Source organism: Columba livia, chromosome 3, assembly GCF_036013475.1.
Source record: "Columba livia isolate bColLiv1 breed racing homer chromosome 3, bColLiv1.pat.W.v2, whole genome shotgun sequence".
Lineage (NCBI taxonomy): Eukaryota > Metazoa > Chordata > Aves > Columbiformes > Columbidae > Columba > Columba livia.
The window spans coordinates 93,852,064-93,879,670 of NC_088604.1; the positions used below are offsets into that span (position 1 = coordinate 93,852,064).

The 27,607-nt window shown below is 39.5% G+C and overlaps 1 long non-coding RNA gene across 1 annotated transcript; it reads right to left on the bottom strand.

The window, feature by feature from the left end:
* Positions 1-6,288: 6,288 nt before the first annotated feature.
* LOC102084122 (uncharacterized) lies at positions 6,289-25,620 on the bottom strand. Its single transcript, XR_272455.3, has 4 exons — positions 25,489-25,620; positions 9,772-9,825; positions 8,840-9,051; positions 6,289-6,499 (listed from the first exon to the last, which is right to left on the bottom strand). It is a non-coding gene; the product is annotated as an uncharacterized LOC102084122 (long non-coding RNA).
* Positions 25,621-27,607: the final 1,987 nt, after the last annotated feature.

Consider the following 27,607-nt stretch of genomic DNA (forward strand, 5'->3'; position numbering starts at 1 on the left):
TGTCTTTCTCCCAGACTTTGACAGAAAATGCTTGCTCTCTGTTCTCATTACTTTGAGAATTACTGGTAACGGTCTAATGATTAACTGTTGGAGCAACGAGGAACAATGTGTATGCCATCATCCCAATATAGTGAATTCTGCCAGCTGCTGAAAGAAGGAAACCTCTAGAAGTTTGCAGAATTACACATTTTATAACTGGATAATGCAATTGGCTTTTCGTGTTTCAGTCAATATTAAAAGTTATAGACTCTTGATCACTGTTCAGATGCCTCTCGGCGATTAGACAGTTTTTAAATCCTCAGTGGATAGAGGTCAGTATGCAAGTCTTCACAGGAAATGTTTGTAAGACTGAACAAGTTACATACACCATTTCAAAGAGACACAGAATTCTTCCCCCAACGTCCAATATAAGTAATGACATAAAGGGATAAAACCACCTGTGTAAGTGGTCTCCAGAGTAAGGTGAGATTAAGCATAAATTTGGACTTCACTTTGAGGCCCTGCACTGCTTGCAAAGTCCTGTCTACACAAGAAAGATGAGTTGAGCTTTGTGGTTTTTATTTTTTTTTTCTTTCTTGGCTGTGATAGGGTCATCTGACTCTATGCCCATGCTCACGCAGATGAGCAGCGCAGCAGTGGTATATATATCTCTTGCTACATAGAACTGTAGAATAGTTTGGGTTGGAAGAGACCTTCAAAGGACATCTAGTCAACCCCCCTGCCATGAGCAGGAACACCTTTAACTAGATCAGGTTGCTCAGGGTCTCATCCAGCCTGGCCTTCAGTGTCTCCAGGGCTGGGACATCTACCACCTCTCTGGGCAAACATAAAAATGCATAACTGCCATAAGAAGATTCCAAATGAGCATTTTGAGCTGAGTTCATGTACCTGCAGAAGGGACTCATGTCTGTTGAGCTGCCTAACCAGCGTGGGTGTGCTGGAAGACTCGAGGGCCTAAAGCCTTATGCAGCTCTTCATGTCCCTCAGGTAAGCCCTTGCCATTGCTGTGTTCATATTGGTATCTCCTGGATAGCTTTGCCATTTTGCTTCACCTGCTTCTCTCAGCACAGCCTGTTATGGATAGGTCTCAAAACTTTTCCTTTTGCTCTCAGATTCAGCTGTCTACATCACTGGGGAAGGACAACTGAAGCTTTGGGATTGGGGAGATCTGAATGTGGTATGTTGTGGGGCTTTTTTTTCTCTCTCCTTGAGGTTATTCCTGAGATACTCTTTCTTCCTCACTGAAGTAAAACAGTGAAGTAAATAGCAGTGATAATACTTGCCTGCCTCGATGGTTCATGCAATGGTGTCCATTAACAGTTTTTGAGATATTTGTAGGAAAATGGCCTTAGAAAGTGAAGTGGTGGTGGTGGTGGTAGTGTCATACTATAATCATGTCTGAATTATCCATCATTTAAACAAAAGTTTTCTGCACCTCAGCTTGCAATCAGTTATATCATTGTCACCGGAATCCAGGGTGCTCTGTGCATCAGTAACGTACCACTTATTTGTGCCTTTAGCAGGCTAAAGGACAAGGAAAGAAAAGCAATGGATGAAGACTTCTGTTGTGGATCAGAGCTGCTATTGACCAGGTATTGCTTTCTTCCTTTCAGTCTGATAAGCTCTAGTTTCTTCAGCATGGCTGCTTTTATGCTGCTGTATTTATTGTTATACGTATTTTTTTTTCCTCGTGATAACAGCTTATTGAGACTTGAGGAACTTTGTTTGCTTAACCTTGGATCTATGGAAGAGAAGTTGGTTACTTTGAGCCTTTCAGGCTTCTGCTCTTAAAAGTGTTGAAAGAAGCAACTCTAATTTGGGGCTTTAATTGCAATTTTAAACACAAATAGATGCTTTCATTCTTACAATCAACATCAAAAGGTCAGAGAGTCTGGAGTGTATCAACAATGTATGGGTCCTTTACCATTAATCAACCTACATGTGCCTATCTCTCCATTAGGATCTCTTCCCATCTGTTCAGACAGCCCCACTGCTGGTGAAATACAAAGTCAGGAGGAATCCCAATAAGACTCAGTTGTTTCATGCTGTAAGAAAGGAAAATGTGGCTTCCTGACATACTTTTGTACAAACATAGTGTTTTGTCATGTAGATGAGTGTCTCTGCTTATTTATATGCAATGTCATTACACTTCAGCCATGGAGTTTGTATTTTCTGTTTGTGTTTCTCAAGAAGATTGCTTAAAATAATAGATCCTAAACTGTTGCAGACTGATTAGTTAATTTTATAACTGATAAAGACAGTAAACTAATAAACATCAAAGCACTTAGGTTCACAGTCCAAAAATGTAGAGAAATAACTTATGTCTAAATGTTTGGCAGTCAATTTCCAGCCCCTGTGTACATGTATATTTTTGTATTATGACCCTTCCCTTTTTGAGTGGTACAATCTGTGCGTCATCAATGCTTAACTCCACTCTGTGTGTTGTGCAATTTGTTTGGGCTTGCATCTTACAGGTCAATATATCGGTTTTCATTAGTGCTCTGGGTCCACAAAGTAAATTATCTCTTTGGATGGGAAATATAGCAAAAGAACACATATATTGCTGTAAAAGGACAATGTTCTTGTTTGTATGCATAGGTATTACTTAACAGAGGTTGTGTTTTCCAGACTGCATGCCTTTTTTTGTGTTAGTTAAAATAAGATGTGTGATATGTGGAATAAATTTTAGAAGCATGTTTCTACCAAAAGCAATGGAGTTAAAACATGCTTCCTTATTCTTCTCATTCTAATATTTATTCTCAACTCTACTATTACTTTAATACACTGAAGCTCACTCACAATATGAATCCAGTGATAGGCAAACTCTGCCCTGAAAAGCTTATACTAATGTATAAGACTGCTAATTTTCTTGCTGAATAAGGTAATTATGCAGAACAGGAAAAGTTATTAGATCACATGTGACCTGTAGTCATGCAGGAAATATGTAAGAAATACAGAAATTAACCCAGATCTCCCAGATTCTACTCAGTATGTTAATCCCAGAGCATCTTTCCCCTGTTGATTTCCTTTCTCTTGCTTTTTCTTGTCTCAGGTACACACTTTATGGCCCCAATAACAATGCATGACATAGATGGAGTGTCTGGTGGGAAAATGTAAAGTCCTTTTTCTTTTTTTTTTTTTTCCTTTCATTCTCCTGCCAGCAGGAGACACCTCTGGTGTCCATAGGACAGCATGCTACACTCATTCAGTTTGCTGCTGTGGCAGAAAATGGGTCCTGGCTAGTGTTTGGTGGGTTACTGAACCAAACTATGAAGGCAAGGGGGTCTACAAGTGCCAAGACCAGGTCAAGAAAGTCCCAGGGAATTTTCTTTATGCAAATTGTTCCAATTTTCTGATTCGCTGCCTAAATTTGTTTTTGGAGTCAACCAGGAACTCTTTGAGAGAAATTATTCCATGGTGATAAATGTGGCACAACTGTTCTGTGATTTTGCTTTTATCCACTAGATAGAGATCAGTGTTTTTCTTTTCTCCTAAAGTCTCCTTTATGTTGTGGGCTTATCTAATGAGGAGCTCTTCAAAGGAGAGAAACAATATTCTTACGCACATGGAAGCCTTCCATTGTTTCCCCTGCTGCTCCTTTGGCTCGATGCTGTATTCAAGGAGTAATTGTGGGAAGTCAGTGCTCCTCTTCCTAAACATAAACTAGGTCGAACTGCACTCTTCCTGTCTGCTATTGTTAACAAGAGCATCAGAAAATTGCTGTGTACCAAGTCAGTCATGGAAAAGAAAAAGCAGGACAATTAGCATTTTTTCATGGCTGAATGCAATGCCAGCCTTTTCACCTGCTGTATGTGGGATTGTTTGTCAAATAATCTTAATGAGAGGGATGATTTCATTCATGGGCAAATAAAGCAAACAGGTTTAGGTTCTTCTTTTTTTTTTTTTTTTTGGGTAATGACATTCTCTTTCAGACCAGTGTTACCCTATGAAGTTTATATTTGTTCAGCAAGGTGGTAAGGACTTTTTCAAACTTTTATAATCTCTTTAGCTAAGATAATTGTTAAATAATCTGTCCTTAACCTTCTCCATGTTGCCACAAGAAAAGTCAGTGAAATACAGTAGAACTTAGAACCATATAAGTAACCAGTTCCTGTATTTCTGATCACCTTCTTTTTTCAAATCTAGATACATAGGTGAAAGTAAGAGCAAAAGAAAAAAAAAGAAACACATGAGTTAGTATTTCTAGGTAGATTTATTTGCAACAAAGAATTAGTATCAAATATGTGTTGCAGAAATGTATTACATCATTGAATACTATTAACGAGGATCTTACTATGAATTTGTTATTTTCAAGTCTGAGTAATTGGAATAAAGCTCTTCCTACTGCTAAACTATTCTCCAGTGATATGTCCTGGGGATTTCATTATTTGCAATCTTCTTTCCAATTCAAGGAATTTTCACTGAAGTCAGAAAAAATGCTATTTTAAGGCGTGTGAAATATCATATGGAAATTCCTAGTATAGAGGAAATAATTTAATTCTGTGTTTGGAATTAGGTTCAAGTTTATATTTTGTTGTTTAAAAGATACTTCAAGAGCAATACTAATTTTCTGAGCCACACAACTAGTTACCAAGTGTTTTGAAGACTGTCAGATTTTCGAACACTTACGTTGTGACACAGTAGTATATTTCCAAGTCTCAGATATGGCTGATTTGGGCCCAAGAGATTAATCAACTTAATGTAATTCAATAATTTTATTCCTTTTGTTCTTGTTTCTTATAAGGAAGGAAATTTATAAGGCATCCTTATAAGATGGAGGCATGTATAATTTCATAATGTCATTCAAAGGAGCATATCATCCCTTTGATTAGGGCAAGAAAATTTTCTTTTTTTAATTCACAGAGACAGTGAATGATGATAAGCATGCTGGAAGGATTTTTAGGTTAATGAGGCATGAATAAGGGTAAGCTTTTCATGAAGAGATGAATAAAGTGATTGTATTTACTGTGGCTGAGCAAGGTATTTAAGAATATCTAGTGCTGCTATTCAAAAATGCTCTTTTAATAACCTTTTTGTGCAGTTGACCGTAGGCCCATGTGAATGTCAAGAGTAAGTAGTCCTTTTCTGTGTAGAAGCGCCCAGTTTTAGGGCTGAATTTGAAATGGCAAGGCTTCTGCAAAAACGATGGAATGACAAGGGTTCATTTAGCAGAAAGGGTGAAAAATTGTGGGTCTTGAAATGTGAAATGAAAGCTAACAGCTTGTGCTACAACTCTACTGACCTCTACATAGTCATATGAAAAGATTAGATGGATTTGGGAATAGATGCCCATCTTAAAAAAAAAAGTATGTTTTCATCTCCTTATGTTCTAGAAAGGTCATCATTCTGGGCTGAAAAATGGTTTAAAAAGTTGAAACTTGTTATAATTTTCTGTCGAAACAGAGTTGAGAGGTTTCAGTCTAGAGAAATCAAGGCCTTATTCAAACTGAAGCATTTAAATTCAGTAAAAGTTGTTGGAGCAGTCTGTCTAAAACTCTCTGGCCATTGTGTATGAGGTCAGCAATATGTTATAATTGTGCTCAAGAGTCTGGTTTTCAATTAATAATTTGAAGTATTCCAATAGCAAAACAATACTACCTTCCTTATTGTTTGTGCTCTGGGGTGCTGTTTGGTCTTTGTATCTTAGGGCCTAAAATGAATATTCAGCAGTTCTGTAGGGATAAGGAGTAAAACCCTGGCCTATTTTAAGTCAGTGGTTTTGTATTGATCTCATATACAGTCTAGAATGTTCTTCAATTTTATTTTTTTTTTCGAGTTACTAGAGTCCTTCCCAGGTGGTTAAACTGTTGAACTGGAAGAGCATTTCTTGGCACAGGATGAATAGTTCCGAAGACGTTTGTCCCATCTACACTTCCTGGCCAAACTGTAAGAAACTGGAAGGGCAGCGAGGAGTTGAATCAGGCCACAATCAGATGTTTGTGGCAAATGTTGTGGTTCCTGTGGTGCTAAAGTCACACTGGTTTTACAGCTATGAGACACGTGGGATTACTTGTGAAATCTTCCTGACATTGGAAGATTTCAACATTTTGTAGGTCAGATTTGCATGAGACCACAGTTTATGTATGGAACCTGTTGTTTTAAAGCGGAGTGTAATGACTTACCCATTGCCTGGCCAAGGGCTCTTTTTTGATGTTAAACACCCACCGAACAACGGTGGAAGCAGCCTCAGTTGGCCACATTTCTGAGAAAAGTGCATCACAATAGCACATTAGTCATCCTTGCTTGATAAAAACAAGAAGGGTGAAGAAAAAGCACAGCACAATGTAGAGCTCTCAAGAGCAGCTTATATTGAAAGAGCTGCCTTTTTTTATTTTAAGTGTGTGTGAAGACACTGCCGCTGCTTGAAAGCCTCTCAGTCTTAGGTTTGAAAAACTACAGGCTCCTTGGGATTGCAGGACCAGTAGCGATGGTTGATTCAGCCCTTTGTCCTTCAGAAGAGAAACAAAATTCTGGCTTCTGCTGTGGCATCTGATGTGTCCTTGAAAACAACAAAGTAGAAAAGGTCTGTCTGTTCTGTGTAAACACTCAAAAGTGCACATAGCATTTTCTGGGTGAGCTGGGTTTTTGTCCTGAGTCACTACATTTTTCTTGCTCCCCAACTGTGCAGTTAGCTGCTGCCTTCCAGCACGTTACATAGTGCAGTTGCATTGCACGTGAACAGTGTTTGGAGCACATGAAAGACTCTTTAAGTAACTACTAGTGACCGATTGCACTATATTGAATAAATGCTTTTAGTCTATCTTTATTTCAGTGTGCAATAAATGGCAGCTTTCCAAGACTGATTAATTGGTGCAATGCCAGATGTTAGGATCTTTGGGCTGTATGTGGATCTTGGGAGGAAAAGCAGATTTGATGACTTATGGAAAGACTTTGCTCATAAAAGAAAAACAGAGAGATATTTTGTTTTAGTCTTACAGTTGTTGACAAAAAAAATAAAAAAAATAGAAGGAACTCCAGATGCAAAGGAATTATTTGAACACTGGTTATGTTGGCTGGGGCATAAGGATGAGAATGACAGATTATTTTACAAGGAGAAACAGAAGTCAGTCAGATGTTAGCAAGCATTGCGGGAAAGTGGCAAAAATGCAACAGTAAAGAGACCCCAATCTACCTACCAGGTGACGCTGAAGGCACCAAGCTCACACCTGTAAGTTCAAAGACTTAACACTTGGTCCTTCATTTCCACATTTGTTCATTCAGCCTCTTTGGTTTTGTCAGCAAAATTTTGTAGTGGGAGTCACTTAAAACTGACTCATGAATTCATTGGGATACGAGGAGTTCTTTATGAAGCATTTTTACACATAATATGATTTATAAGTTTGCTTTTTTTCTGTATGACTAATTTCATTATAATTTCAAGCTGCGATGTTACACAACAGAGAACACCACACTCTGCTGTTATAGTTCATTTTATGCTCTGCCTCTTATTTGGTTTGCCATTGAAACTTCGGGACAAATGCCTCAAGAAATGGTGCAACAGTCTCTCTAAGGCTTTGGAGGCCTGGACAAAGCAATGGAGAGAACATGCAACGTGCAACTTACGCACTAGGGAATTGTGAAGGAGACATTTGGTTATTGTTTTTTGTTTTCTGAATAAAATTACAGTTGTAATTAAATTGAAACACAGAACTATGGCTTATGAGGTGTTCAGTGCTGTCTGCTCCTTCTGATGACAGTAGGTCTCAAGAGCGACAGTTCAGACTTTCCCCCCTCTCCCCCCCATGGCTGTATTCTACAATGATATTTGTTCCAGTCCTGAGGTGGCATTTATATTAAACTTTTGGAATTGAAGTCTCTAACTCTGCTTAAAAGACTAACTCCAAGGCAGATAATAAGGCCATGAGGATAAGCTGCTGTTTCAAATGTGTGGAAATATTGTTTTAAAGACCTGTGTATGTGTCATAGGAGTTCAAGACTAGATTTGGGACTTTTTTAAACTCCATTTTAATAATGCTGAGTTTTTATTGGGCGTGGTCTGTGGTTGTGTTACACTAAAATAAATGTATCTTCACACATTGTGCTTTTTAGGAAGTATCTACTCTTTAAAAAAGCCCTTTATTCAATAAGTTACAAGTGATGTGTCCTAAAATAGAAATTTCCAAAAAATGGATTAGACCTTACGATATAAAACAATTTGGTATATGGCCAAGCAAATCATAAGCTCATTTGTCTAATATTAGACATTAAACTCAGATTAACTAAAGATATCTTTAAAAAAAAGGAGAGGAGGACTATTGAATACAACTTCAGAGGGGCAAGGTTTTCCACTTTGTGTATGATCCCTGTACCTCTGACTTGGGATGGAATGACATTGCAAGAGCGGATTTTGACAATGTCGAGGGGAAAATGCCAAAACTCCATTCACTTAATTTTGAGAAGATGTGAGTCTTAGTTGCATATCTCCAGTATGTCAAAGTTAAAACGCAGTTGCTTCTGGAATGAAGTTTACAATGTCGAGGGTGATTAGGCGGCATCAGTGACCAGTTATTTATGCCTCTCACCTTAGAAGTCCACAAGGACTAAGACAGCCCCACCGAGAGTCTGGGCTGAGGCACCTGCTTACAAGAAATGTTATCGACTCAATTCCTGTTTCAAAGGAATCATATGCAATATTAAGCCTGCTGGTAACTGAACAGGTTCTATAGGTGCTTTAGGTGTGTACATCATGTGTCACCTCCAGTGCCACTTGACAAATCTTGTTGCTCCTTTTTATGACTCTGTCATTGAAAGTGAAAAAAGAAGCAAATGGGGGGGATTGGAGGGGGAGGGAGGGAAAAAAGGGTCTTCACTGTAGTCACTGCTCTTTGCATGATCTTACCTTTCAATCCTGATGCTCAGGGAGCTGCTGAATGACACTATTACTCAAAACTGGTTTCGTTCTTGGATTCTTCTCCTACTTGGAAACACAACTTTAAGATGAAGGAGAAAACAACTGTTTCTTCTGCTAAAAATTAGTAGGCTGGAGTTAATTGAGGATGCAGGCAAAAATACAGAAATCTACTTAAAAGAGTGCGTCTGAGTTTCCATGTCCTGTGCAGAAATGAGAAACCAAGAAAAAAAAATGTCGGTGTCAAGCTATAGTGATCTGAATGAGAGACTCATTTCAGAGAATGACTGGCATTTTGGGGGAGGGAAGGTTTTTTTGTTTCTTTTTCATTTTTTTTACAACTGAATTAAAATATGAGTGCACTTACAAAGTGAGCTTAAATCTAATGAAACAAAGTGTGGGATCAAAATCTAGTAGGCAGCAACGAAAATAAAAATGATCTGTGACACAAACATTTTCCATTAAAAAACCTCAACGTGGTAGATGGATCTTGTTCTGTTTGAGAATATAAGATCTTGTATGCCTCTGCAAAATGCACAAAAATGGGCTTCTAGAATTTCAGTACTTTGACAAAGCCTTAAAAAGAGCTGAAAACGAGGGAGTCCTCGCTTTAAACGTCAGCGACTTGGCAAGGCTTTGGACAGTTGGCATTAACATCAATGCTGGTATTCAGCTGACATCCTTGTTCAATGTATCTTTCTTACTGCAACTGGCAAGGGACAAGAGCTATTGTGAGTGCAACTCTGAAAGCAATATTTAATTAAGTAAATTGATGTCCTCATTGGGAAACTGAAAATTATTTTTATTTTGGCCTTTTTTTTTTTTTTTAATTAAAGGCTCTTGAAGCGATAGTCTTTGCATTCAGCAAAGTTATATCTTTACAATAAGTACTTAGTGGTTTGCATGCTTGAGCTCTCTTTTACCTTGGTATCAGGGGTAGAGTTTTTCCTTTAAATCTATGTATTCTTCATCTATACCTTCAGGAAAAAATATTAATACATCATTAGTTGGTGTTTGACTTGTTCTGGAGGTACAAATCATCCATTTTATTAAAGTCTGAAATGCTGTTCAGTTCTGCTTAAGGGCCCAAATAAGGAAAAAAATAACATTTCAGTGGGTTGCTTCCCCCCCTGCTTCCAAAAATATTTTTACATACACGGTGCTCATGAAAGTGAAAAGGATTAAATGGTAACATTTTGGAAAGAAAACAATTTGCAGCTTGTGCAGGGAGATGTAAGCATCATCCTCTGCTTGTGCCTCCTGAAGAAGAGGAAGAAGGGTTAACCACAGCATTGAGAGCAATTTGTCTATTGTTTCTCTGTTAATATCATTCACCAACTTACCACTCATCACCTTTTCCGAGTAGTCTCCCTATAGCAACAAATGGCGCCACAGACAAACCAGATGCAATCTCGTCTCTGTTTTCTTTTCATAAGCATTTGCAAATTTGTTAAAAAGAAAAGTAAGGGAAAGTGGGAGAGAAATGTTTATTTTGTACAAGCTGGACTAAGGAGCATTGAGAACAGGGGACTCTCTTTTTGCTGCAAACCGCTCTGCTATCGGATGGGCCTCCACATTTCTGCAGTATGATTTGATTTCCTTAAAGGAGTTGTTCTCTGTCAATGAAGTGAAACTGGATTTCTTTGCCTGTGATCTTGATGATGCTGACCTTGTATTCTGAATATTTAAAGGATGTTGTCAGAGCTTGAGGCCCACAACTAAACTCTGTTCCTCCTCACCTTTAGTTTGCAGCTAATTTTCAGTTCTCTGTTTAATTCCGTAACACAGTGTTAGTTTTCCTCAGTGACACATCTGCAGATAACTGCTACATGCAAGTTTTTCTGTCTGAAGCATGATAGCCTGAATTCATGGACTGCCTTTTTTTCCAGGAATGTTAATCAAACTCATTAAATTTTAATCTTTCCTTTACTAGATAAATCCATTATTCTTCCTTAGAAAGAAATCTTTTGTTTTTCTCCTTTTTTTGGTCTTTGAACTCTTTCCAGTTGTAGTTGACTTTAAAAGAGGCAAAACATTTTCCTTTCTTTACATTTTATTTGAATGTAAAAAGCTGACTTCACACCCCAAACTTGTGAAAACTAAAGTCTCTACAAGAGTTTGTATCTCTTTTCTTGCAGTTGAATATGAGATAAACATAAAATGCCAACTGTCTTCATTATAATAGCTGACTTCTAGCTTTTTACAAGCATAAACTATTGTTATGAGTTACTTATTTTTCTTTGCATCTTTTTTATAACTTATGAAATTTTAAATGAGTTGCACAGACTAGACTCTCATATTGTGAGTGCTTGTCAGCAGTCCAGGTAGAACTTCCAGAGACTGGTCACATGAAGAAGTCATCCTCCTCCATTCAACTACTGAACTGCATCAAAGGTTAGCCACAATGGATTTTAAACAGTTATTCTTTCGCAGCAGCAATTACTGTAGTTGTCAGAAGGAAGTTAGATGATTATAAATGGGAGCAAGGTCAGTTCAGCAGTTGTGATTCCTTGCTGCCACCCATTTCTCAGTATAGAGCCTTGGATGAATGGAATTAGCTTGCATTTCTTTAGAAAATACAATTGAGGAAATATTTTACATTTATCATCAAGATGCAGAAAAAGTCATTGGTAAAAAGAAAATTAACATTAATTCCTTCCTATCGATAGCACGACAATGATATTCAATTTTTTACCATCTCATGTGATGATTTGCATATATTTAAGTGCATATAGGCTGCTTGACTTATTTAAATAGTAATTGCAAGATCTGAAAAGTTATTGCCTTGCAAGACTTTTTCGAGAACTTCCATCACCTCTCTGACCAGTGGGGAGCTTTGCCATATGATGCTAGTGGACCAAGACTTTTCCCAGTGTTGCAAGCCCCTGGCACTGGAAATCTGCTGAAAAGTCAGTCTGATTTCCTGGCTGAAGTTGTGTTCAAGGTATCTGTGGCTCTTGGTGTTGAATAGGAGAAAAAAACCTTATGCTTGAATAGATTTTCCTGACTTTTGAAGAGCATCTTGTCTCCTTATCTGTTGCAGACTGTGCTGTAAACACTTCTTTAACTACTTCCAGAGCTGGTTTCCACAGGCACATTTGGCTGTGCCATCTGATTACCACCGAAACAGAGCAAACCCGTCTTGCACCGTCACTTTGTTGCCTGCCTTATTCTCCATTATCATCCAGCCAGTGTTTACAGGATGCCACAGTTAACATTGCCCAGATGCTCTATCTGTGGGAAACTGAGAAACCAGGCAGCACCCACACCCCTTGGCCTGGGTGTGCTGTCAGTCACCCTGACAGGAGATAGCACCACCAAAGATGTTGAAGTTTGTGTTGTTTCAGCCACTTATGGCTTTTCAGCAAACATTTTAGAACAAAGTGATATGATTTCCCTGGTGGCCCGTGGGCCTAAGAGCATTTTTTTAACAAAAGAATACGATAAGAATACTGTCTCTAACTACAGGAACATTTTATGCAGTTGCTAGTAAAACACATGGATGTTGCAAGAGTTGCATGATTTCCAGAAGCTAGGTTATAAATGGTATTTAGCCTGTATTTTACTTTGGTCATCACTTCTTGTGTTTGAGTGTACATTTTTTCCATATTACTATTTCCCACATATGCAGATAATTACATACTCGAGTCAGTTAAACCAACTTTTCAAAGATCAACTTTCTTACGGTAGCTTGATCTTAATGGAATACACAAAATAAGGGTTTTTTGGTGGCAGATTTTAGAATGTGTTTATTACACTTGTATGGCAACTAATTCTAAGAATTGTACAAGTAAAATTATTTTCAGCTATGATGAGGACATATTTGAAATAAAATGTGCAATCAAACTATGTACTGTTATAGATTCATGCCGTTGGCCTTTTATTGAAAAGAGCTAATATTTTTCACAAAATAAACACTTCAAGAAATGGTTGCATTTCACCAAGTGCATACCTGGAATGTAAAAAAACATCAATAATTTGTAGCAGCTCTAGTAATTTCCTACAAACTGTGTAAAAGGTGCAGAAATCCCTGGCCTCTACAACTTTTAAAAATTATATATATATATATATATATATTTTTAATATGCATTTAAATGTAATAATCCCTTTTAGAAACTTTTTTTTTAAATGGGTTCTTTAGAGTTGTGTGTTTTCATTTAAGAAAGTTTTTTGTGTCCTGAGGAATTAGTATTTTGTTTCCTATGTATTTTGACCTTCTTGTACAAGAAACTTCTGTGCACGATACACAAACGACCCCATTACCTGAGGTCCTGCTATGCTTTTAAGCTTGTGAATAGATGTTTCTTCCTTTAAGGGCTGGAAGTAGGGTTCTTTTAACTGCTTCATATCCACATTCCAAAACCTATTTAAAAACCTGAGTCTAAAGTCCAGCTGACAATGAACTCTATTTTCAGCTAAAGCCCCCGTCCTCCCCCGCTTCACCACACACTGTTTCTGCTGCTGGTCCACTTGTGATAAAGACCAAAACTGTTGTTTGGCTGACATGCAGAAGGAGTTGTTTATCAAAAGGGGGCTATTCTAGGAGGATATGCTCTTTAAACAGAACAATGGGGATTTTGAAGATAACCAAATCAGTACTACATAGGTGTTAGATCTGTTTTAAATTGTTTCTGTGTTGGAAAGTAGGAGGGGGGCCCCGGGTGTTTGGCTTTGAATCCCCATCTTGCAAGTGTGAAATGGCTAAATCCAAATTAGCTGCCAACTGTGCTTTGTGCTGCAGCTCAGACGTGTCTATAGGCCCTGAGCCCAGCACCTGGGGAACTCTATTTTGGGATCCAGCTGTACCTTGTGTTTCAGCCAGGGTTTTTTGATCCGTCCTTGGTGCTGCCCAGTTCAAACGGCAGTTCCTAAAAGCAGATCTACAGGCAGAGTCATTAGAGTAATCTTTTACTAGTTTGATCAGGTTATAGACATCTATCTGCTCTATTGATATAAATTAACTGGTTTCTGGACACACAGATAAGTGTCAATAGCTGATAAATAGGAGGAAAAACCAAGGAACCTCATGGGAAACTTATTTAAGTACAGAAGATCAGCAGATGTGTGTGATGCGTTTTTGTTTGCTTTCGCCCCTTCTGCAGAGGGAGAATCTCACCAACAATAAAAGTAACCTTCAGTTGCAAGGGGGAGGAACATGACATTTTCTGTCAAGCTCTTAGATGGCTGTTTCTCTTCTTTCTGAGCCATGGCAATCCCCAGTTTTCTCTAATGAAATCTTTTCTTAAAATATTTTCTCAGATACTTGTGTTAGTTTGGAATAATTATTCATCACCAGGTCCAGCTGAAAATTCCCCTTTCTCACTCAGCAGTGGTCTTTTGTGGTACAGTGATCTCACCTAAAAACCTCTTTCCAAAACTAAGAAAGTAAAGATTCCCTATAACTAAGTATTAACTTTTTTTCCTTTCCTGGCTAACAGCCAATACTTCTGCCTGTTTTCATATAATGCCTCCATACATGATAAGGAGCAGAAAATGTTCTTCTCTAGTGCTGATCATATGCAAGTGACTTATTTAAGGCCACACAGTGGATTGCTTGCAAGAGTGGCATGATTCTCTCTACCAGCCATCTGATTAAAGCTCAGCCTAAATATGCTTGGATATTTGCAGGTGGTTCAGGAGAACATCTGGAGGTGCACACTTTTCCTGAAATTTCTGTTTTGATTGATTAGGGAAAGGGAGAGGTCTTTTGTATTCAGCCTGTAGACATCTCATGGCCTCAAAATTCAGGAATAATCCCTATTTTCAGCTATACATTCCTTACCTTCTCCCTTCTCCAATACAAATGCAAGCTTACATTCTTTTAAGTGTGGAAAGGGGACCTCAGTGACCCCGGCCTAGCATCACTGACACCTCAGGCATCCTCACCTGAAGCCTGGATTTATTTTCTTAAAGATTCTCACTAAGTAAACCCCATGGAAAAACTAACCCTTGACAGCTCTTGCTGTTTTGAGCATCAACTTTTGCAGCCAAGTGTGATGAGGTGGAGATTAGGAGGGGCAGTCCTCTTGTTTGTGCTAGAGACAGCCCTACTGTTTGCTTTTTTTTATTCTGTCCTGAAGTGATACGTTTTCAGAAGCTGTATCGCACAACCAGGAAGCAAAAGTGACTCTGCGGTTATTCAGACAGACACAGAAACACACTCTGTGCCGCAAAGTAAGCGGCGTAGGCTGATTTTTGCAGTAAGTGTTGCCAGAGGTAGCACTGACAAGAATGAAAAATACTGCATCCTTTTTCGTTCTTGCTTGGAATAATTGCAAGGGAACACAAGTATATCTCAGCCCACAGTGATAGCCCCGTAGTTTCCAGTGGTGAGCAGTCCTGGTGGAATTATGTGCTGTGCTCTGCTGTTTAAAGTTTGCAGGCTCTTTCAAAGATATGTTGCCTGGGATTTAACCAAAATAGACCTTATTAAACCAAAATGATCCCATTTAACTGAAATAAATTCCTAATGAGGGATGAGGCTTTAGTGTGTCCCAGTACAGATTCAGGGGTCTATTGTTTGCCCATATGTTTGAAAATTCTGCCCCTGACTTTTTTAATCTTACCTAAGTGAAGAAACCATACTTCCATTTGTCTGTGTGATTTCTGTGTTCAAATAATGCTTGACCTACCCACATAGATTTAATTGACTGGGAATAAGGGTTGTACCTAGTTATCATACGCATTGACAGAGGTGATGGAAACCAATTTTTATGCCAATGTAAAGGGTAGAAACCCTACTTAAAAGGAAATACATTCCCCCACTTCAAATACCAAACAATTTAGCAGAAGAAGCAATTACAGCTCGCAGTGCTGCTGGAGTCCAGTGAGCACCGCTCTGGTTTGTAGGTACCCGCACGCCCAGGTTTGCACCGTATGAGCTCAGTGCATTGATCGCTGCCTCTTGAACCCTGGACTTGCTTTGCCAATTGGTTGTTTGCTCTAACCACGGTTCTGGATGGAGCCTTCTGAGACTATCACAATGTAAATAAATACATGGGTGTTTGTTTCTAGTCTGTTAAAAAGGAAAAAAAAAAAAGTGGATGTGTCAAAGGAGGGGAAAAAGCTGTTAAGGATTCATTTGCATGCCTTTGAGATGCAGGAGGTACAGGAAGCAAGGGGCTTAGGGGAGGGATAGCAAAATCATTCAATGGAGTATCACAATAGGGAAACACAGAGAATGGTTAGATGCTGTTAGATTAGATTAGTGCAGATTTATTTGGCAAGTGATGTTTACTTTGCTATTAATCATATAGAGGTATTTAAAGCATGCAGAAAAAGTCTCAAAGTCTTATTCTGTAAATCAGGATGAAGAGTTGTTTAGAATGGTTAGTTTGGTTTGTGTGTGTTGGGGTTCTTTGTTTTGTTGTATTTTTGTTTGTTTGTTTTTAATAACCCATAGGAAGATATTACTTTTTTTTTTTTTTTTTTTTTTTTTTTTAGGGTAAAAAGGCTACACTAGAACTAGAAAATGAAAGGCAGTAGTCAGGTATGCTGAATTGCTCTGCTGTCATGATTGTCCCTAAGATGGATTTTTATTACTCTTTTGTATTAGTGATATTTTTCTTTGTGCCTTTGCCCTTGTTGTTATAATTTTAAATGTGGTGAAATATGCTGACTTGTACCAAGTTTTATGTTTCAGCAAAGGAGAAACTACAAATAGAATGAACAAATGAATTCATAGTTGGATAGATCTAATTTTGTGTAGTTACTAGCTTACATCATGGATTTCTCTGCCAATTAGCTGTTTGAAAGCAAAACAGGAGGCATGGCATGGCCTGAAACTGAGGGAAAGGTTGGAGTTTCAGAGGGACAGCCTCTTTATGTCATTGCCAAATCACCTCTCATTTACTTTGCATTTGTAGGCATAAAATAGAGCATAAGTCTGATGGCTGTAAACAATCGTCTTCAGTATTTGCGGTGTGCCTTCAAAGCTTTTACATGTTGTAAATATTTTTGCCTTGAAATTTGCTGTGAGGGAGAAAGCTGGTGTAAGACAAGGCCATTGAGCATCACCGAGTTTGACAAAATGTCCTGTGATGCGGCCTCCCCACCTTTCCAGTGCCCCCACAGCTGCTTGCAATGCTCCCCAGAAGATCCTGGCTCAACACAGCCACCCTGCGTGTAGGTGGTGATGCCTGTAGCCACTGAGAACCTTTACCATCTTCCCCTATTCCCTTTTGGTACCACTCTTTAATTATTTATTTTCTGGTTTAGCTACTTTCTCCTCTCCGAGGACTACAGAGATGCACAATTCCATCTTGTTTCCAATCCCTCTTAATCCCACTGTGAGGGAGGGCTTCTTCCCTTATCTTTGACCCCTTGTAATGCAACTGAAGCCACCATCAGCCTCATCTGAAGGGAGATGGTTTGTCATTAGAGCTTCTCCTGACCTCCAGCCCCCTCCTGCCCTTGCTCTCTGTCAGGTACCTCTCTTTAACCTGCAGCTTTAGTAGATAAGCGGTTAAGAGGCTCCTGCATTTCTCAGTGCAGGTCTTTCTTGCTGGTGAAGCACCTATATGATCTTTGGCCAATACATGTGTTTACCACTACATAATCTTATTAAAATAGCCTTTTCCAGAGTCCCAGATGATGTGGCCTATTTATCCACATTGGATGACTGTTCTGTTTTCTCTCTACTGGTTTCTAAAGCAAATTTGAGCTACCTATTCAGTGCTACAAAAACTATGTGTGAACTAGTGCTTTCTGGTTTAAGTAAAACTGTAGGATGGATTTGTATTTGTTGGTGTTTCCTTTGACCCGCTTTGCTGAATTAGTTTCCAGTTTCCCTGGAAAAAAAGTGTTTGTTCTCCTTTCTGGTTTTGCTGTTTCCTTTTGTTGGCCAAAATAAGTAAATAAAAGGTTGCAGCAAGCAAAAGCCAAATACAAAAATGTAAGTAGAGGAAATTTCATTGGCTGAACAATACAGGTCAAATTTCATGACCTTCATTTTTAAATGTATTCACAGATCTTCCTCAACTCTTAATACAATTGTTAAGATTTTTGTTCTTTGTTTGATTGAACTACTCAGACGAGGCAAGCTGCAGATAAATCCTTTTCTTGATCAGTTTTTACTTTCTTTATTCTTGTGTTGTTTTCACTGTATTTTCTCTTTGGCCATCCACAGAGTGTTTCATGGTAGACACTTTGTCTGGTAATAAACCAGTGGACATCTTCTCCCTGTTTGATTTGGCATCTTTCATGTCTTCATTGTGCACCCTAAGTTAATTTAAAGAAAGACAGGAAAATGAGATGAATACTCTCCCTGCCCCTTCATACTCATATCTTAAACACGTGGTACCACGCTTGGAAACAGTGAGTAATCCTTTACCTTTGCAGCTCTGCCAGCCTGGGTGTTTGAGGTGAGAAATGAAGTGTTTGCTGACACAGGGCCCTGCTTACTCCAGTGGGTTTCTCTCTGTGCCTTTTGAGATGCCAGAAAATCTATTGCATAGGTCACGCCAAGGGAAATGAGTTCGGTGCCATCTCGTTTCAGCTCCCGCTTATCCTTATCGTGTGCCTGTGCCCTCCTGGGTGGGCTGGCAGGGGCTCTGCAGAGTGGTGGTGACAGGAATAGCAGGGATTGCTGCCTGAGGGAGAAGGAGGATGGCTCCCCTGCCTTTGGGAAGCTGACTGGCTCCGTGCCTGCCCTTGCCACCTGTTCCTCAAACCAGCAACATCACACTCCTCTCCTCCTCTCTCCTACTCAGAGGCTTTCTGGATCATTTAAACAAGATAGTCCTGAAAACAGCGTGGCAGTTGTAAAGGCTGACTTTGGGCAGGGTTTACCCGTTAGACACCAGATCCTGCTTGTCTCTGTACAGATACACCTGCTCTGAACTTACCTGAGATACAGCGAAGGTCTCAGAGTTACCAGCTTTGTGTGTTGTTTGGAAATGTGGCATGAAAAGAATGCCTGAGTTGGTTCTGTCAGGGTTTAATTTCTTGGGGTTAGCTGGAGCCACATCAGTGCAAACCACACATAGGACACTAGGACAAGTGCAGTGAAAGCCACATCTCAACACAATGCACCTATACCAGGACTTTGTGGTATTGCAGCTATGTAAGTGCGGTTCAAGCATTGTAAAACAAAACCCTTCCAGATATCACAAATTATTGTCCTTTTAAAGGTTCTTCACTATTTCAGTCTTCCCCCACCTTCCAGCCTCAAACACCTTAGCATCACACTGTAGATTAAGCATAATAAGTCTTGCCCTCATTTTTTAACATTTAATTTCTCTAGTTGCACACAATCCCTCCACTATGGAGACCATGGCAATACTTCAGTGTTATTTTCCTTCTTTCAAGGTATGCCTACTGTTTAGCACTCTCCTCATTCACACCGTTACTCAAAACTGACATCTTTCTCTGTTTCGTGTGAATTTGACAGTGTGAAATGCGCGCACCAGAAACTTAACTGTAAACACCTGCTGTTTTCTTCATAGGTACCAGCAAGCAAATCCATGATAAGTATTTGTATCTCCACTTTGGATGCCCAAGAGACATTGATAGCTTTTGAGCCAATCATCTGTTGGGCTGACCCAAAAAATAACCTCACTGGAGTAGGAACCTTGTCCTTCTCTCATCTTCCTACTGTTTGATAATTCATACGGTAGGTATGATGGTTTGGATATTGCAACATTGTTGGAGCCCTATGGAGATACCCAAATTGGTCCTCATCCTAGGTTTGGAAATTGCTTAATAGATACAGCTATTTTTGAACGTGCTTAAAGTCTACACATACCTGCATAAACTTTAGAGGACCTTTCTTAGCTCTTATTTTAGCAGTGTATTTCAATAGTTATGCTAGTGACCTTTTTCATTACAAGCATTCATGTTAATTCATGGCAAGCCAGAATGTTATTATAAACCTCTTGACTGTTCCGTTTTTCAGGGCTTTGAAATGTAATCAAAGGTAGATTTATCTGATACTAAGAGATGAAACAGTTACCAGTCTTACGTTTCCTCCCTTTTATTTTTCTAGGAGGTTACTGCCAGAGTAAACTGAAATTGGAGGTGGTTTATGTTAATGCTGCAGCCTGTAGACTGCACTTGCTCAGGAGTTTATCCAGGAGGATCAGCTGATCCCGCTGCAGGATGGTGACCTCTGGCAGAGACACAGGACAGAGACAGCTGCTTCAGCTCTCCCAGATAAACCTGCTTAAGGCGGTGAGTGGGAGTTGTTAATACCATTATTTGTTTAATTGTAAGGCTAATAGACTTTTTTTTTTTTTTTCTGTGTGTGTGTGTGTTTTCGCGTGTGTGCTTTATTACAATAGAATACATGAAATAAAAGCAGAGGAAAAATTGAGTGTGGTACTTAGGAGGTGTTTCCCAATTATTATTCCTTTTTATTAATGAGAGTCTAAAATGAAAAGTAACCAGAATACTTGGCCTTAGATTTTCCAGTTGTATAAAAGGGCAGGTCACCCGGAAACGTCTGGTGCCATGGGGGTGTGTGCTGCTTTTAGGAATACAGGGCAAGGGTGAATTTTTAATTAGCTTAGTCTTCTTATTTTCCTCCAAATATAGACAGGCACTTCTTAGCTTTCTCAACTTTAATACTTGAGAATAGGCAGCCAAGTGTGCTCTGGGAAATATTTGCTAGGAAGATCTGTCAGAAAAAATGACAATCCAAAAGTTATTTCTATTTTAATAAAGAGAGGGTAAAGTTTTTAATGATGATAGCTTTATGGAAATGCAACCTTTTTGCTTGCCCCACCTCTCTGTCCACAATTCTCTTTATAAATGAAACAAAGATAAATGAAATACTTGCTTCACAAGCTACTGCAGGGATCACACTGGCATTGTGTGCTGGCTTGTGAAGTAGTGCATCCTTATTTCAATATGCCCAAGCCCCGAAACTCCTTGGGACAGACACGTGTGCTGTGGGAGCTACCTCCTATGCTCAGGCTCACTACAAATCTGCAAGTAATGGAAAGAAGCTGAGGGCACTTGGCAGTAGAAAGTATCTTGCCCACACAGGAGATGGTGACAGAATTGGCAATGAGGAGGTGACTAGTCATTCTGCAAGGCCTGGTCTGGGGCCAGTTTTCATTTTTGTCTTGTTCTCTTTCTGTTTTTCTTTCTGTCTCGCTTTTGTTATTTATACCAATGAGCAAATGTTGCTTATTTTTAGCAGCCTTTCCATTTTGCTCAAGCGCTGATCCTTAGTAACGGAATGCCTGCGGCCCTCCCCAGAGCACTATCCCCACCTCTAGTAAGAGTGAACAAATGCAGGCTTTGGTGTAGGGAGTTATTGATTTGCTTCCAGGCAAGTAGGTGTGTGCGATACGTATAAAAGGTGCCCATGCATACTATATGTTAGCACTCCAACATCTCAGCAAATGACCTTTGCCTGATCTGCCTTGGGCTGTTGGTGAGAAATTATTCCTTTATGTTGTGTAGCTCCATAAAGCAAACAGCCTTTCAGCTTGCTTATTTTAGAGTGTATAAAACCAACACTAAAAAACCAAACACACCCAAATACACACACCCATTTCCACAAACAGAGCAAAAGCAAAGTCCTTTCTTGAATGCAGACAGTTTTAGTTCTGAGAGGAGCAAAGTAAATGAATCAATTCATGGAAGCAGATATAAGAGTTACATAGATAGAAGTATGTGATGTGAGTGCCATGTTTTTCCTTTTCTCTTCTGGATCTTGTGTCACTGGGTTATTGCAGAGATGCTATCAGTAGAATCCTGAGGGAGCAGGGAGAACTTCCACTGAGGTGTGGGTGTCCAGGGACCTCCTGCCTCACAGATTAGCAGCTGACTGGCACCATGTTCCACTGAGTGTCCTAGGAGCTTTATGTCCACTTTCCTACTTTGGGAGACACATGTATGACCTTAGACACTGCCTCTCTTCTAAAACATTTTAGGCTGGAAATAAAATGCAAGTGAGGGTATATCCAACCCAAGACAACAAAGTTTGCCCTTTCCTAGCCTTACCCAAAGTTTATCCAAAAGAACTTCAGAACCAAGCAGGAGTAGCTACATACTTCAGCTGCAATGTAGGAGATGAAGACTTTCATGCCTCACCCATCCATGCCAGTCTTGCATCTCCCTGAGGTACAAGGGATTTGCTGTGAGAACAAGTGACCTTGATCACTGCTACCTACTTTGCATCAACAGGTCTTCACTCCTAGACACCAATATTTGTATTGTTGTTGGTGAGGTGCTTTCTGGCTTATGCCTCTTGCCTCAGCTAGAAAGAAAGCAAGTGAGGAGGTGGTCCCACACCCTCAATGTCACTGGGATCCCAGCCAGCCTGGAGACATAGATACACGACTGCTTGGTTCTCTCAGTAGGGTCTGGCTTAGTTCAAGCACTTTCTGTAGGTTTTTGTCTTCCCCATTTTCAGGCTTGACTTATTTTGGTAGGGCTAGGGATTTATTACATGCATGCTTAGGCTGGCAGAGAAATTTGCCTCTGATGGAGGAAGACAGGAGGTTAGAGGGATGATACTCAGGTGCAGTGAGAGCAATTGATGGTCCAGTGCTTAATTGCTAATTCCACATGTGTCCAAGTGTTCTCACTTCTGCAACTGCTAGGGAATTATCACTGCTTGCAACTGAAGCATATTGGAGACAGAGAAGGAAAAGAAACCTTGTCTAGGCAACAAAGTTATGTTGCCTTTGAGAGGGACCTAAATACTTTTTCTGTCATAGATCTTTGTAATCCTTTCACCTTTTCCCTTGCTCCAGTTACTGCTGATTTTATCCTTACTCTGGTGGATCTCTGAGATGAAGCAAGTCTTCTCTGTGCCAAGTCCCTGTCTTGTTACTGTCATTCAGATCCAACTCTTATTAACTATCCCAAACCCAGTGGAAGAGGAGAAGGTGTCTATTCTGAAGCTGCTCTTTGAAATTCAGCCCTATTTGTATTCTATGATCTACATGCCTCTCTGCCCCCAAATGACTAAAATTGCAGCACAGTTGTCCAAGGCTTATTTTTTGGTAAATGACGCTTCTAACTGGCATTCAGATTAACTACGATCTTAGTCTGCAATGCAGCAAGACATTTAGCATGTGTGGGATATGATATCGATCTCAAATAAATACAACACTGCGTCAGTAGATGTGTTCATATTTTCAGGTAAGCAGGCTGATGCTGGGGAAAAAGGTTAGTCTATTAACACCTCAGCTCAAAGAGAGCCAACTTCCTTTCTACACAGAATAATTATTTTTTCACATAAGCCCTGTAGTGCCTCTGCTATGTTTGCATTTCTAAGTCTCAAACATTGCAGTACAGATCACCCTTTATGAGTGGAATTTGAGGTCATGTGTCTGCATTTAAAATTCACTGTGCGCAGGCTATCATGCACTGGCTTGTGAATTCTGTGGGTGTAGGGGCTGTGGGCCCATATTTCAGGTGTGAAGAAAGCAGGGTCTTTTTTAGCACTTAAAGCAACTGTGTGTGCAACTCACAGCTATGAGTACCTTTGGCAAAGTTTTATAAATTATGTTGATTCATAGCTGGCATCTCACCATCTTTATGGGCAGGATTACATATAAATATATATGTCCTGTACACAACAGGACCATTTAAAGCATCCCTACAGCATAAAGGTAGAATGAACTTGGGCACAATACTCATCAAACCTCTGTGGAAGACTTCCTGGGGAGAATATTAAAAGGACTTTTGTCTGCCATAGCCCAAGGCTCACAACTGATTTTAGGTGGCTGGCAATCTACACTTCTGTTTATACAGTTCCAGTAATGATTACGGTTCTTTAACCAAACGTAATTCAGAAATAGGTGATGGCGGGAGAAGTGATAGTAACCAGCATGCTAATGAAATATCAGAAGTAGGAAGGCTTGTATTCTGGATCATGAATTCTGGGGTTTTCATGGATAAAAAGTTGCAGCTGGAGTTGGAGAGGGGATAATGACACACAAATCTTCAGTTTAATCATCTTCTAAAGTCATGCCCGGTGTTGGTTTACAGAAGATGAGAAAAGCTAATGAACCCTGAGGAGGACCATTCTGCAGCTGTCCTCGATAGCTTTCTTGAAGGAGGTCTTTCTCATTGTGTATATACCTGCTCCATGTTGCTGTTTCGAACAGCTGTGTCTTGGCTACTTCGATATGCTCATTGCTGGAACTATCTCTTAAAACTCTGGCCAGCACCTGAAAAAATATTATTATTTAAGATGGCATTAACAACTGGGTTCCAGCCACAATTTTGTGCTGGGCACAAAATTGTTGAAAAACGAGAAGCTTTCCGTGTCCTAGAAAGCTTATTTTCTATATGCAGACACTTAACTTGAAAGAGGAAATGAGTAAAGGTGATCTAGACTTTTTAATCCAAAATGAGCTGGCTACACCAGTCAGTGAAATTCTTAACAGGTGTGAGATTGCAGTAAGATTGCTACAATCTGGCAGAACTGCAGAAAATCTGATTTAAAAGGAAAAAAAGTCAGTCCACACTCAGTAGCAGGGCTAGAAGAAGGACCTCAGGAATGAAGGCTAAGACTGAATTTTAGCTTTTCTTTCTATCTTTGTTACCAAATCCTTGTGTACCCATACATAACACTTTCACTGCTGTGCTGGGCCCAGAATTTATACCTTGTGTTGCTGTATGCCAGAATCTGTTAATCTTGCAGCAAGACCACAAATCAAGAGGGGCATGTGCAAGTGAAATAGCCTGACTGTAACTATGCTGGTGCAAGAACTACCCTTTTAAGGTGAATTCATAGTCATGAAGAGTATGAACTTGTAGAAGCAGATTGGCATGGAAATGTGAAGGGGAAAAAAGAATAAAGGAGAACATATTGATGCAATATATCCAGTGGTACAGCACTGCAAAAAGCAAACGGCTGTGCTGCAAAGAGGAAGGCAATCTCCTAACTTCTGAAATGTAAAAAAAAAATAATAAAAAAAAAGTCTGACAGGTGTCTGTCTTTGTTCAGCAGATTTTTTTTTCCTTCCCCTCAGCTCTTTGAAATCAGAAATATTTACTGTGTGGGAACTATTAATGAAGCCCAGTGGAATGGTGACAGGAGGGGTAAGTGCATTTAAATTCAGGAATTAAAGGAGTATATTCACAAGGAAAAAGGGTGCAGTGCCAACATCTGTTAACTAAAATAGGATAACTAGCTGGAGGTAAGAGTTTAAGGCTGTCTTCTGGGCTAACAGGCCCATGTAGGAAAACTCAGAGAGCCCTGGAGTGAAAATTGCAAGATGTTCAAATGCAATGTTCAATATCGTGGCTATATTTTTAAATTGCTGCAAGTAAGGCACCTTTTTGTCCTAGCAAGGATGAAGCATCAAATTACATGCTTTGCAAAATTTAAATATATGCTTCTGCTTATATGTTATTGACTAGTTAATGTTTTGGATAAAATTAATAATTGTGTAAGCTTTAAAAATTAACTCTTTGCAGCTGGTCATTTAATCACAATTAAAGGCAGTGAGGGAAAACTGAAACGTTTGTCAGTTCTGGCAGTAAAACTGAGGAGGATATCTACTGAACTTCTCTAGTATTTCTGGTGCAAGAACGGAGTTGGAGAATTCATTTTAAGGAATTGCTTTTGGAATAATAATCCCTGCTAGTAATTTATTTTTTTTAACTCATGGAATATCAGAAAGAGGAGAAAACTTTGGGAAGAAAAGATAAAAAAAAAAATTGCAACTCACTGCTAAAGGCGCTAATACGACGCTAACGAACCATCGCCTTTCTGCCGCATAGTTGGCAACATGACCACCCATCTGTGCCGAGTGGGATGTGCGAGCAGAAGCCAGGGCTGAAAACCCTCCACCTGTTTTCGGAAAGTAAGTGCACGCACACTGAAGTTACTCAGCGCATTCGTTCCGTCTTCGGCAGTCTGGGTGATGTTGTTACTACGACTTTTTCTGCTGTCTCATATCTCCCACCGCCGTGTGCCAGCTGATAGGGGAGCTGTGACATACCACACCCCCGCGGCCGGGAAGGGGGTCACATGGACCGGGCTCATCCAGAGCACTTTAAAGAAACTGATAAGCTCTATCTCGTTTAACTTGGCCTTTGGAAGACACTTGTGGAAATTTCTGCAAAGGAGGTGACATCAGTTGTTGTCACAGCTGCTGTGTAAGTCTGCAGGACTGCATCTGTTCAGTATCTGGCTGGGGTGTGTATGTGTGTGCAAGTAGATATTGTTAATAGATTGCATTTAAATCAAAAACAGTTCATGTGAAGTTGATGAGGAGGTTTGATCATTTCAGATAGGTACATTGTCATCAAGACCTGAGGCAACGATGGAGTACGTAAACTTAATAAAGCAGAAGGATGACTAGCTTTGGAGGGCTGATGTTACATTTGAAACAAACCTTTTTCCCGGGGAATTCCAAGTGTTAGCATGTGGGACATACTCCAGCTGCTAGCTGCTCAGACTTAAAATAAACCAGGCAAAACCCTATATTCAGGCTCTACCAACCAAGGCAAGCTGCTATTGCAAACCTTTCAACTCCCTTTTTCTTTCAGTTGCATCAGAATGACAAGAAATATTTTTGAAAGAGCATTTAAACTTTGGTATTTCACACAGTTATTCTCACGCTTTGCTGAAGTGATCTGTTTCTCAACATAGTTATACATTTAGCAAAGAATCTGGTTCATACAGGTTGAAACAGTGTCCCAGGGAGGCTGGAATTAAAAAAGGATTAGAAAGAATATTTCTACCTTGTGTGACAATGACATTGCTGCTAATATTACTACTTTCCTAATCTAGATACTTTTAAAATCTCAGTGTGACTTCATTAACAGAGGAGGGTGATGGTTGTATTTTATTTATTTATTTATTTGTATGTTTATGGAAGACACCATAGCAGAATTTCAGAAAAATGACATCTGGGAGTTGCACGGTTGTTTGACAACTAGAATATGTAGAACTTTGAGAAGGTCTGAAAATAGAGTACAGTACTGTTTGTTTTGTCTAGTGGTTTGAGATTTACTCCTTTTTTTTTTTTTTTTTTAATATTTTAATAACCCTCTGACTACAATTTATTTCTCAGGTACTGAGATTCTTGGGAGGGGTGGGAAACAAGCAACTTAATGCAATCTATGCAAATAATGTCAAATTTTTCTTAAATGTTATCCTATATGAAATTTCGTCCATCAAGACTGCTCAGTTTCTCTATGATAGAACCTGTTAGGCAATATAGTACACAAAACCTAGGAATGTAATGCTTTTGTTACTATAAAAGCACAGATATCAAGCTACACCAGTTAGCTTGAAAAGTGTACAAGTGACTGACACAACCTACCGCCGTTATTCTTCTCTTCTTCCTTTAGATACAGACACACAAATTCTTGTTCAAACCAAAAGGTTATACAGAATATATTTATAAGGGTGAACTCTGCCAGGTGATGGTTAATCATGTACAGCGCTAAGGATATCTTTTGAAGGTATTCTGAACACTGCGACAGAAGTATTTGTCACTCAAACTATTTATAATTCTAGGAGTCTGGAGGGCTGACATGTTTATTTTCTGTATGAAATGGCAGCTCTTCCTTCGTAAAAAAGAAACGGGCTCTGTCTGTATGGACACGTTGAGCAGTCCTGGAGTGTGTTGCTTTTGGGAAATGCTGTGTTTGCACCCTGGACTCACTGACACTTGGGCCATCAGCCTTTCTGTCTCACACATGGCTTTGTAACTCTGTGGCATCCAGCCCGTTGTCTGCTGGACCTCTTGTTTCTGTGGACTGTTGGAAGAGGTCAGTGCAGGCTAACTCAACAAATGGGAACCTGTTGTCCATGTATCACCTTCATTAGAAAATTAA